The following is an 11726-nucleotide window of genomic DNA, read 5'->3' on the forward strand; positions in this document are numbered from 1 at the left end:
CAGGAGAATCGTTTGAACCCGGGAGGCAGAGGTCGCAGTGAGCCAAGATTGCACCGCTGCTCTCCAACCTGGAGATAGAGTGAGACTCCATCTCAAAAAAAAGAAAAGAGAAGAAAAGAAAACTGTAACTTGACCTTTGTCGTATTGCGTGTGTGTGTGTGCGTGTGTGTGTGTGTGTGTGTGTGATCGTTTGTACCTAATGGAAGTGGAGGAGTTGACCAGGTGAAGCAGGTGATAATGTGGAAGACAAAGGATAAATCAAGTAATTTTAGTATAATTTACTAATTCTAAGGAAGAAACAACTGATTTATGATGGTCAATAATAAACTGCTTTTTCGTTACTTCATAATTAGCATTTGAGGAGCATTTTAAAATTATAAAATTATTATATAATTGGGTCATTTTAAAGTTACAAGTCAGGGAGAATTTTTGTTTCCATTCTGAGTCCTCAGGTACTGAAGAAAAACAGCATGCTTAACTAGAAACTTTTTTCTTGATGGATGATAAGGAAAGATTTAAGAAAAAACACATAGCCGGGCGCGGTGGCTCACGCCTGTAATCCCAGCACTTTGGGAGGCTGAGACGGGCGGATCACGAGGTCAGGAGATCGAGACCACCCTGGCTAACACGGTGAAACCCCGTCTCTACTAAAAATACAAAAAATTAGCCGGGCGTGTTGGCGGGTGCCTGTAGTCCCAGCTACTTGGAAGGCTGAGGCAGGAGAATGGCGTGAACCCGGCAGGCGGATCTTGCAGTGAGCTGAGATCGCGCCACTGCACTCCAGCCTGGGGGACAGAGCGAGATTCCGTCTCAAAAAAAAAGAAACATATGTGTTTGAATATCAATATATTTATCACTCTATAAATAATATATTTTGGTTGCCTATGGAGAATATGACAAAACTTAAGTGAGCTTTCCACTGTGGTTCAAAAGTCTAATATACAAAGTCTAATCCAATATACCATTAATACAAAGAGTCTTCTATACCTTAATTTATTTTAAATTTATACTTGTCATTGTATTTTATGTTTCAGTGTACATTAAGGAAATCTTTTATCACAACTGGGATATATATTGAATACCTCAATGCTACCACATGTACAATAGTTATTTTACTCTGATGTTCAAGTTGCTGGGCATAGGCAAATCCAAATTATGTTTTATGGCTAAAAATATAAGTGATGGTTGTTGAAATAACCAGCGTGTAAAAATGTCACATGTACAAAATGTCAAGGTGATATGGTTTGGCTCTGTGTCTCCACCCAAATCTCATGTAAAATTGTAATCTTCAGTGTTCGGAGAGGGACCTGGTGGGAGGTGATTTGATCATGGAAGTAGTTTCTAATTGTTTAGCACCATCCCCTTAGTGCTGTTTCATGATAGAGTTCTCACGAGACCTGGTTGTTTGAAAGTGTATAGTACCTCCCCCTTTGCTCTCTCTGTCTCCTGTCACCATGTGAAGATATGCTTACTTTCTCTTCGCCTTCTGCCATGATTGTAAGTTTCCTGAGGCCTCCCAGCCATGTTTCCTATACAGCCTGGGGAACCACGAGCCAATTAAACCTTTTTTCTTTATAACTTACCCAGTCTCAGGTAGTTCTTTATAGCAATGTGAAAATGGACTCATACACACAGTTAATTCTTTAAAATGAGATGTTAATAGTAAGTGGGTAGAAAATGATTCATGAATAAACCTGTCTTCAACAAACTTAGTCAAATCAGGTTAACAATAATCCAATGTAGAAAAGGATAAGGGCTATGGCAAGGGCATACACTGAAGAAAATCAAAATATTTCACTCTAAAACATGGCTCCCTAGTATAATGAGATATTTAAATTAAAACTATTAGAGATCAACAAGTACTGGAAGAGATTTTCCCCTTACCCACATAAGGGCTCACCAAAGAGAATAATGTTCTTGTTTCTTCCTTGTTATGTTATTATTCATTATAGGAAAGAAGACCAAAAATGTAATCACACTTGAACAGACCCTTTTTTAACATAATAACTGTCTCCAAGGATCATTAAATTCCAAAGAGAACTGTTTACAAGTGAATTTCTGTTCCCCAATCTAATCATTCTCTCTAGTAATTATATTGCCTCTCAATAGAATGCCTCTTCTCCTACCTCCCATAAGCTGTTTTGCCAGCATCCAAGCCCCCATTCTTTCCATAATCTCAAGATGGTATATAAGCTTCTCTACTTCATTGGGAAGTTGGGTCTTCATTCTGAAGGCCAAGAAGCTTGGCCTCCGCAACCTAAAGTCCTGTGGAAATGTTTGAATATGTGAGTTTAGTTTCAATCAGGAAGAGTGGGCACATATCATGGAAAAGATAGTATTGAAGACGGATTCTTAAAAAAGGCTTTGTGCCTGTGCATGCTAGGGGAAAGTAAGGCAAAGCTAAGGGGCCTGGAGAGGGAGCTACATTCCAGGAAGAAACAGCATAAGCCAAGTTGTAGAAGGAGAGAATCAGGATGTGTTCCAAGGAAATGGCAAGTAATTTATATGTTAACTAGAACATAGGGTTGTGTGACATGAGACAAATACAAGGAAAAATGTAGACCCTGATAATGAGTGACTTGAGTATATTGGTTAGGAACTTTGACTTCTTTTGATAATGAGCGACTTGAATATATTGGTTAGGAACTTTGACTTTTGAAACCACCTTTGCAAAAATTATGACAGTGAAAGAAGTCTTTCTTAGAAAAATTATGACAGTGAGAAAAATCTGGCATATCTGACTTCATCTTGCTTCTAATCTCACAAGCTGTCCTTGTTCATTGCTGGGTGTAGGCCAAGCTAACTATGGGAGAAATTTAGTTTATATTTAACTTTAAAACAAATATGATAATAGTCTCATTGTGAAATTAACTCACTCCTTGCCCAGGGACCAAAACTGCCTTTGTATAGCCAATGAATTCACCACAAGGTTAGAATTGTGGTTCAGAAGACATGTAGCCAGTGGTCATAAGATTTTTAACCTCCCCAGTTGCTCCTATAGATAATATCACTATTGTTAAACCTAAGATTGATGTATTAAAGCAAACTAAATGTGGCCTGAGAAGGACTCCAAACTTCTATATTTGAGTCCTTGTGGATGAACTGCAACCTAACTTAATAGGTAGACAAGATTGAAAACCTAACTTAGGAGTATGCACCTGTAACAATAGCTGAGTCTTGGCCACTCCCAGCAGCCATACTTCAACCAGTCATGTACTGCTAAGTGTTTAAACTGTGTTCAAATAAGGCAAACGCTGAGCTGTAACCAATCCAGTTGTTTCTATACCTCACTTCTGATATCTGTATGTCACTTCCGTCACTTTCTTTTTTTGTCTATAAATTTGTTCTGACCACGAGGCATCCTTAGAGTCTCTCTGAATCTGCTATAATTCTGGGGGCTGCCCAATTCACAAATCATTCATTGCTCAATTAAACTTTTTTAAATTTAATTCGGCTGCAGTTTTTCTTTTAACAGATGTTTGAGCTATCTTTCAGACTTTGCATTCTGATGGACCAGCTGGCACCACTCCAATTGGTAGCCCACACAAAGAAACTGGTTCAACTATTTTTGTGACCCCCACCCAGGAACTAACTCAGCACAAAAAAAACAGCTTTGACCCCTGTGATTTCATCCCCAACCCAACCAGTCAACATTCTGCATTCCCTAGCCCTCTGCCTGCCAAACTATACTTGAAAAACCCTAGCCTCCACATTCAGGGAGATGGATTTGAGAAACCTCTCCCATCCTTCTGCTTGGTGGGCCCTGCAATTATGAAACTGTTTCTCTATTTCAACTCTTGCTGTTCTCAGTGTTGGGTTTTCCTGGGCAGTGGACAGGAACAACCTGTCAGGCAATTACACTTTCATTGATGACTAATGTTACTACCCTATACCCAATCAGTCACAAAATCCACATAAAACACTTAGCAGATTGCCTGGCACAGAGCAAAAATTATTAAAAGTAGGTGGTAATGTTTTATTTCTTGACCTGGTTAGTGGTTACATAGACATGCTCATTTTGTTGTAGTTCATCAAGCTGTACACTTATGGTATAAGCACTTTTCTGTATACATTTTATGCTTTAAAAATAGGATTAAAAAAAAAGTTCACCATACTGCTAAGGAATGACAGTGGATTAGGGCTGACCTAGCTTTTGGATGCAGTAGTCTCCTGCCATAAATTATTATGCAAAAAGTCACTGATTACCTCCCAGAGAGTACAAACAAAACAAAACAAAAACACAAAACCAGAAAACCTATTCAATTAAGAGTTAATGAAACATGAGTCTAAATATTACTAAAGGAATAATATTTAACTTTTGGTGTTAAAAAAAAAGAATCACTATAAATTCCTCTCTCCCTCCAGAAAGAAAAATTAATATTTCAGCAAGATGCACAATGTTTATACTATAGACTTGCACACTCCTAAAATATCTCCATATCTCCCTGAGAAATATAACAATTTATAAGCCTTTGATTACTGTTTCTTGGCTTGTTTTCTAACCTAATCTGGATAATTCCCTTTGTTCCACTCCTCCATGCTCGTTTCTCTGCTCTATCCTCATGGGAAAACTGGTTTCTCCAAGCATTCCATATTAATGCATATCTTTATACCTTTCGTATGATGTTCATAATGTTCCATATCCATTCCCTTCTGCAGCCCTGCACCAAACCTTATCCATCTGGAGATTTTTTTCCTTTTTTTTAATGTTCAAAAAGGTTGAAAATGAACTTTAAAGGGCTAAGAAACATGATCGTGTATGTGTCTCACTACTTTTTTTTTTTAATTATACTTTAAGTTCTAGGGTACATGTCACAACATGCAGTTTTGTTACATAGGTATACATGTGCCATGTTGGTTTGCTGCACCCAGTAATTCATCATTTACATCAGGTATATCTCGTAATGCTATCCCTGCCCCTGCCCCCCACCCCACGACAGGCCCTGGGGTGTGATATTCCCCGCCCTGTGCCCAAGTGCTCTCATTGTTCAATTCCCACCTATAAGTGAAAACATGCGGTATTTGGTTTTCTGTCCTTGTGACAGTTTGCTCAGAATGATGGTTTCCAGCTGCATCCATGTCCCTGCAAAGGACATGAACTCATCCTTCTTTATGGCTGCATAGTATTCCATGGGGTTTATGTACCACATTTTATTAATCCAATCTATCATTAATGGACATTTGGGTTGGTGTCAAGTCTTTGCTATTGTAAACAGTGCCACAATAAACATATGTGTGCATGTGCCTTTATAGTAGCATGATTTATAATCCTTTGCGTATATACCCAGTAATGGGATCACTGGATCAAATGGTGTTTCTAGTTCTAGATCCTTGAGGAATCACCACACTGTCTTCCACAATGGTTGAACTAGTTTACTCTCCCACCAACAGTGTAAAAGTGTTCCTATTTCTCCACATCCTCTCCAGCACCTGTTGTTTCCTGACTTTTTAATGATCACCATTCTAACTGGTGTGAGATGGTATCTCATTGTGATTTTGATTTGCATTTCTCTGATAGCCAGTGATGATGAGCATTTTTTCATGTGTCTGTTGGCTGCATAAATGTCTTCTTTTGAGAAGTGTCTGTTCATATCCTTTGCCCACTTTTTGATGGTTTTTTTTTTTTCTTGTAAATTTGTTTAAGTTCTTTGTAGATTCTGGATATTAGCCCTTTGTCAGATGGGTAGATTGCAAAAATTTACTCCCATTCTTTAGGTTGCCTGTTCCCTCTGATGGTAGTTTCTTTTGCTGTGCAGAAGCTCTTTAGTTTAATTAGATCCCATTTGTCAATGTTGGATTTTGTTGCCATTGCTTTTGTTGTTTTAGTCATGAAGTCCTAGCCCATGCCTATGTCCTGAGTGGTATGGCCTAGGTTTTGTTCTAGGGTTTTTGTGGTTTTAGGTCTAACATTTAAGTCTTTAATCCATCTTGAATTAATTTCTGTATAAAGTGTAAGGAAGGGATCCAGTTTCAGCTTTCTACATATGGCTAACCAGTTTTCCTAGCACCATTTATTAAATAGGGAATCCTTTCCCCATTTCTTGTTTTTGTCAGGCTTGTCAAAGATCAGATGGTTGTAGATGTGTAGTGTTATTTCTGAAGCCTCTGTTCTGTTCTATTGGTCTATATATCTGTTCTGGTACTAGTACCATGCTGTTTTGGTTACTGTAGCCTTGTAGTATAGTTTGAAGTCAGGTAGTGTGATGCCTCCAGCTTTGTTCTTTTGACCTAGGATTGACTTGGCAATGCAGGCTCTTTTTTGGTTCCATATGAACTTTAAAGTAGTTTTTTCCAATTCTGTGAAGAAAGTCATTGGTAGCTTAATGGGGATGGCATTGAATCTATAAATTACCTTGGGCAGTATGGCCATTTTCATGATATTGATTCTTCCTATCCATGAGCATGGAATGTTCTTCCATTTGTTTGTGTCCTGTTTTATTTCGTTGAGCAGTGGTTTGTAGTTCTCCTTGAAGAGGTCCTTGTAAGTTGTATTCCTAGGTATTTTATTCTCTTTGTAGCAATTGTGAATGGGAGTTCACCCATGATTTGGCTCTCTGTTTGTCTGTTATTGGTATATTGGAATGCTTGTCATTTTAGCACATTGATTTTGTATGCTGAGACTTTGCTGAAGTTGCTTATCAGCCTAAGGAAAGTTTGGACTGCGACAATGGGGTTTTCTAAATATACAATCATATCATCTGCAAACAGGGACAATTTGACTTCCTCTTTTCCTAATTGAATACCCTTTATTTCTTTCTCTTGCCTGATTGCCCTGGCCAGAACTTCCAAAACTATGTTGAATAGGAGTTGTGAGAGAGGACATCCCTGTGGTGTGCCAGTTTTCAAAGGAAATGCTTCCAGTTTTTGCCCATTCAGTATGATATTGGCTGTGGGTTTGTCATAAATAGGTCTTATTATTTTGAGATACATTCCATCAATACCTAGTTTATTGAGAGTTTTTAGCATGAAGGGCTGTTGAATTTTGTCGAAGGCCTTTTCTGCATCTATTGAAATAATCATGTAGTTTTTGTCATTGGTTCTGTTCATGTGATGGATTATGTTTATGGATTTGTGTATGTTGAACCAGCCTTGCATCCCAGGGATGAAGCCAACTTGATTGTGGTGGATAAGCTTTTTGATGTGCTGCTGGATTAGGCTTGCCAGTATTTCACTGAGGACTTTCACATCGATGTTCATCAGGGATATTGGTCTAAAATTCTCTTTTTGTCGTGTCTCTGCCAGGCTTTGGTATCAGGATGATGCTGGCTTCATAAAATGAGGTAGGGAGGATTCCCTCTTTTTCTATTGATTGGAATAGTTTCAGAAGGAATGGTACTAGCTCCTCTTTGTACTTCTGGTAGAATTTGGCTGTGAGTCAATCTGGTCCTGGACTTTTTTAGTTGGCAGGCTATTAATTATTGCCTCAATTTCAGAGCCTGTTATTGGTCTACTCAGGGATTCAACTTCTTCCTGGTTTAGTCTTGGGAGGGTGTATGTGTCCAGGAATTTATCCATTTCTTCTAGATGTTCTAGTTTATTTGTGTAGAGTTGTTTATAGTATTCTCTGATGGTAGTTTGTGTTTCTGAGGGATCAGTGGTGATAGCCCCTTTATCATTTTTTATTGTGATTTGATTTTTCTCTCTTTTCTTCTTTATTAGTCTTGCTAGCAGTCTATCAATTTTGTTGATCTTTTCCAAAACCCAGCTCCTGGATTCATTGATTTTTTTAAGGTATTTTTGTGTCTCTATCTCCTTCAGTTCTGCTCTGATCTTTGTTTTTTCTTGCCTTCTGCTAGCTTTTGAATTTGTTTGCCCTTCCTTCTCTAGTTCTTTTAATTGTAATGTTAGGGTGTCGATTTTAGATCTTTCCTGCTTTCTCTTGTGGGCATTTAGTGCTGTAAATTTCCCTCTACATACTGCTTTAAATGTGTCCCAGAGATTCTGGTACATTGTGTTTTTCTTCTCATTGGTTTCAAAGAACATCTTTATTTCTGCCTTCATTTCGTTATGTACCCAGTAGTCATTCAGGAGCAAGTTGTTCAGTTTCCACGTAGTTGTGCGGTTTTGAGTGAGTTTCTTAATCCTGAGTTCTAATTTGATTGCACTGTGGTCTGAGAGACAGTTTGTTGTGATTTTTGTTCTTTTACATTTGCTGAGGAGTGCTTTTCTTCCAACTATGTGGTCAATTTTGGAATAAGTGCAATGTGGTGCTGAGAAGAATGTATATTCTGTTGATTTGGGGTGGAGAGTTCTGTAGATGTCTCTTAGGTCAGCTTGGTGTAGAGCTGAGTTCAAGTTCTGGATATCCTTGTTAACCTTCTGTCTTGTTGATCTGTCTAATATTGACAGTGGGGTGTTAAAAGTCTCCCATTATCACTGTGTGGGAGTCTAAGTCTCTTTGTAGGTCTCTAAGGACTTGTTGTATGAATCTGGGTGCTCCTGTATTGGGTGTATATATATTTAGGGTAGTTAACTCTTCTTGTTGAATTGATCCCTTTACCGTTATGTAATGGCCTTCTTGTTGCTTTTGATCTTTGTTGGTTTAAAGTCTTTATCAGAGACTAGGATTGCAACCCCTGCTTTTTTTTTGCTTTCCATTTGCTTGGTAGATCTTCCTCCATCCCTTTATTTTGAGCCTATGTGTGTCTCTGCACATGAGATAGGTCTCCTGAATACAGCACACTGATGGGTCTTGATGCTTTGTGCAATTTGCCAGTCTGTGTCTTTTAACTGGGGCATTTAGCCCATTTACATTTAAGGTTAATATTGTTATGTGTGAATTTGATACTGTCATTATGATGTTAGGTGGTTATTTTGCTCATTAGTTGATGCAGTTTCTTCCTAGCATCGATGGTCTTTACAATTTGGCGTGATTTGGCAGTGGTTGGTACTGGTTTTTCTTTTCCATGTTTAATGCTTCCTTCAGGAGCTCTTTTAGGGCAGGCCTGGTGGTGACAAAATCTCTCAGCATTTGCTTGTCTGTAAAGTATTTTATTTCTCCTTCACTTATGAAGCTTAGTTTGGCTGGATATGAAATTCTGGGTTGAAAATTCTTTTTTTTTAAGAATGTTGAATATTGGCCCTCACTCTCTTCTGGCTTGTAGGGATTCTGCCAAGAGATCTGCTGTTAGTCTGATGGGCTTCCCTTTGTGGGTAACCTGACCTTTCTCTCTGGCTGCCCTTAACATTTTTTCCTTCATTTCAACCTTGGTGAATCTGACAATTGTGTGTCTTGGGGTTGCTCTTCTAGAGGAGTATCTTTGTAGTGTTCTCTGTATTTCCTGAATTTGAATGCTGGCCTGCCTTGCTGGGTTGGAGAAGTTCTCCTGGATAATATCCTGAAGAGTGTTTTCCAACTTGATTCCATTCTCCACATCATTTTCAGGTACACCAATCAAATGTAGATTTGGTCTTTTCACATAGTCCCATATTTCTTGGAGGCTTTGTTTCTTTTTATTCTTTTTCTGTAAACTTCTCTTTTCGCTTTATTTCATTAATTAGATCTGCAGTCACTGATACCCTTTCTTCCACTTGATCGAATCAGCTATTGAAGCTTGTGCACGCATCACATAGTTCTCGTGCCATGGTTTTCAGCTCCATCAGGTCATTTAAGGTCTTCTCTACACTGTTTATTCTAGTTAGCCATTTGTCTAATCTTTTTTCAAGGTTTTTAACTTCCTTGCAATGGGTTCGAACATCCTCCTTTAGATCGGAGAAGTTTGTTATACTGACCTTCTGAAGCCTACTTCTGTCAGCTCGTCGATCTCAGACTGCTGCGCTAGGAGTGAGCAAGGCTACATGGGTGTGGGACCCGCTGAGCCAGGTGCAGAATATAATCTCCTGGTGTGCCATTTGCTAAGACCATTGGAAAAGCACAGTATTAGGGCGGGAGTGTCCTGATTTTCCAGGTACATGGCTTCCCTTGCCTAGGAAAGGGAAATCCCCTGATCCCTTGTGCTTCCCAGGTGAGGTGACACCCCACCCTGCTTCGGCTCACCCTCTGTGGGCTGCACCCACTGTCCAACCACCAATGAGATGAATCAGGTACCTCAGTTGGAAATGCAGAAATCACCTGTCTTCTACCTCATTCACACTGGGAGCTGCAGACTGGAGCTGTTCCTATTCGGCCATCTTGGAATGGAATCCGGAGATCTTTTTATCATTGAGCATAAGGTTCTAGAAGCTGGATTTTACAATTTTCCCACTCAGATCTACTCAATGAGATTATCTCAAGGTAAGGTCTTTAGAAACTGATAGAACAAGAAGTAGCTGGAAATCACTGACTGAAGCTGTTAGAAGTTGGTGCAGGATAAATTTCAAGTCACTGATAAGATGGAAGGTAGGTGATAATACTAAAGAAGACAGAAGACAGAAACTTGGAGAAAAACCTATATTTTCAGGTTCATAGAAGCTTTAAAAATCAGATTGCTTTGTACAATTCTTTAATTGTTGGGAGGGAGTCAGAAGAGATGGTGCCAGGTACAGGTGCGTTTACTCTGGCAGGGGAGACTGCTGCTCTACTATGCTTACAATCCAGGCCAGTATGAATCCAGATTGTGATCTTTGTCTACAGAACTAAAAGAGGGCTTGGACAGAGGTGGAGGAAGAAGAAGTTGCGACTGCTCAGCTGTATTGACAGCAGGACTGTATGTAGGTCTTACTTTCACTTGTAGTGAATGTAGGTCATCCCTAGCACAGAAGATTGTGTTGCGAAAAGCAAAACAAGCTTTCAGGGAAGATTCAAAATAGGAGTGGTAAGTGCGCCCTCTAGGTTGTGCAGGATCAAAGGAAGACTCAAACAGGACTGCAGATCTCATAGTTTCTACCACTAGTTCCAAACCTGGCAATTGATAAGCGTTTAGAAAAGATTTATAGAATGAATAAATGAGCAAATTAAGTGTGCCTTAGAATCTTTGTGCCTCATTTTTCTTACTAGGTTGTTTTGGGGAGAATGAATAAGGTTGCTTTAGCTGTAATACGAATAATTGTTAGATAAAATAGTACTTTATTGATATATGATTACTTTTACTTTTTAGGTTTCTGAAGATCACAGAACTTAACTAAAACAACATATTTGTCATAAGCAATTAAGATTTAAGCATTACTCTAGACTACGGAATTCTTTTTGGTGTAAAGCAGGTAAACTGAGTAAAGATGCTGCATAATTTCTGATCTAGTGAAGAGAAAGATAAAATCGCTGGCTATCTGCAGGTAATTTAATGACCAAACTGAGATCTAAATTTGTCATTTGAAAAAAAATTTGAATTTCTCTAAAAACCAACATATGTTAAATAAATGAATGCAAGGCAGTTAGTTTACAGGGTTATTTTTAGTTTTTCACATTTATCAATTATCCTCAAAACTGTCCTCTAGGGAAAGCAAGATCTGTGTGATTTATCCTTATTTTATAAATGAGGAAACTGAGGCTTAGTTAGGTTAAGAGATTTACTTGCTGAAGATTACTAAACTAGTAATTTTTGGATCTGTAACTTGGCTTACTTCAGGTAAAAGCTCTGTCCTGATTATACACTGACCTGCTTTGGGATGTGGAAAGCAGGTAACTCATCATGAGTCAAGGAAGGAAGAAGGTTCTTTCAGAAAGCTTCAACTATGACAGATGAGGGCAGAAAAAAAATGGAAGATCAACATGTTCTTGTTTTGAAAGTACATTTCCTGTTTTTAGCACAATTATCCCTTAGTATGCTTCATTTATCATAAATATGTAA

Source organism: Pongo abelii, chromosome 6 (assembly GCF_028885655.2).
Source record: "Pongo abelii isolate AG06213 chromosome 6, NHGRI_mPonAbe1-v2.0_pri, whole genome shotgun sequence".
NCBI classification, from domain to species: domain Eukaryota; kingdom Metazoa; phylum Chordata; class Mammalia; order Primates; family Hominidae; genus Pongo; species Pongo abelii.